The sequence below is a fragment of the Arachis duranensis genome, chromosome 2 (genome assembly GCF_000817695.3).
Source record: "Arachis duranensis cultivar V14167 chromosome 2, aradu.V14167.gnm2.J7QH, whole genome shotgun sequence".
Lineage (NCBI taxonomy): Eukaryota > Viridiplantae > Streptophyta > Magnoliopsida > Fabales > Fabaceae > Arachis > Arachis duranensis.
In genome coordinates, this window is record NC_029773.3 from 67,447,641 (window position 1) to 67,449,347 (window position 1,707).

The 1,707-nt window shown below is 30.6% G+C and overlaps 1 long non-coding RNA gene across 2 annotated transcripts in view; it reads left to right on the plus strand.

Moving 5' to 3' along the window:
• LOC127744771 (uncharacterized) overlaps positions 1–515 on the plus strand; it is a 2,072-nt gene extending 1,557 nt beyond the window's left edge. For both annotated transcript variants that reach the window (XR_008005826.1, XR_008005827.1), the window contains exon 2: positions 422–515. This is a non-coding gene — a long non-coding RNA (uncharacterized LOC127744771). The remainder of the gene's footprint in view (positions 1–421) is intronic.
• The last annotated feature ends 1,192 nt before the right edge of the window (positions 516–1,707 follow it).

The following is a 1,707-nucleotide window of genomic DNA, read 5'->3' on the forward strand; positions in this document are numbered from 1 at the left end:
ATGTGTTTGGGTGTATTATGCAGATCTCTATGCAGACCGTCATATATGGGTTCCAATCTATCTGGATCACCACTTCATATTATAGTACCTTTAAATCAGACATTTTGAATACACCAGAGAGAGTTTAATTAATTTTGGTCTTCTGGACAACAAGTGGGTTTCAGGTAGTGTTGGGTTAAAACTGCAGCAGGGGTGTAAATGTAATTTTTTATCGGGTGTATTTATAGTATGTGTTTGGGTGTATTATGCAGATCTCTATGCAGACCGTCATATATGGGTTCCAATCTATCTGGATCATCACTTCATATTATAGTACCTGTAAATCAGACATTTTGAATACACCAGAGAGAGTTTAATTAATTTTGGTCTTGTGGACAACAAGTGGCTTTCCAGTAGTGTTGGGTTAAAATCTGCAGCAGAGGTGTAAATTTAATTTTTTATCGGGTGTATTTATAGTCTGTGTTTGGGTGTATTATGCAGATCTCTATGCAGACCGTCATATATGGGTTCCAATCTATCTGGATCACCACTTCATATTATAGTACCTGTAGATCAGACATTTTGAATACACAGAGAGAGTTTAATTAATTTTGATCTTGTTAAGGGTTTTGGGTTTTGGGTGTATAATCAACATTCTTTGGGTGTAAAATGCCAGGTTATGGGTGTATATTTAGTTTGATGTTTTCCTTCATATTATAGTACCTATAAATCAGACATTTTGAATACATCAGAGAGAGTTTAATTTGGAAAAAAAATTTACTTATAATTGGATCAAATATATTTACACCATGTGTTCAATTTCTTAGAACAAGAAGATCAATAAAACCTAGAAGAACATAGAAGAACAGTAAAACATAGTTCTTCGATTTCGAAATCAGAAACAAAAATGTGGAAAATGTACAAGATGAGTAAAACAATAACGTACCTTGAATAATATTTTGTTGCTGGTTTCTGCTATTATTCGCGACGAGTTCAAATGTCTCTTCAGTTTGGAATGTTGCTCGAAACTTGAGGATTTGTGTTATCTTTGAAAGAGAAGAGGAAGAGTGAGCCATAACGAGCGGTTTTTTCGAAGCGTAATCGTTCGAGTGACGCGCGTGAAATTGACGCTCCATTTAAAGGGAGGGAGTGCGCGTGGATTAAACCTGAGTTGGGCCAACTTGTAAGAATTGTATGCGTTATTTGCTTGTATGTGTAGCGGGGTCCTAATATAAAACATATATTACAATACAAATACACATTAAAAATAAATTAAGTAATATATATATATTGATAATTAATTTTAATAATTGATTTTAATAAATAAATTATATTTTTTAATTAAAAATCTCGTTTATAGGACACAATAGATGTCCCAAAAATGTTATTGATTCAAAATCCTTTTGGTCAGAAATTAAATAAATTTTAAAAGTAATAGTGCAAAATGTGATCTCATTTTATATTCTCTACCAATGATTTTCACATAGAAATAGGTAAAAAAATTTCTATGAATAAAATTTTGCAAATGTATCTTTAATTACGACTTTTTGGCAAATGAAATGGATTTATTTGGCTACTAATTTTGATGACGCAACTCATATAAGATATTTGTTGAGTTAAGAAAATTAATTAAATTAATTAGTGATGACAAATATTATTTTTGGATAAAATAAATAATTAGTGTTGAGTATTAATAATTGTATGTTGATAATTATTTATTAAATATTG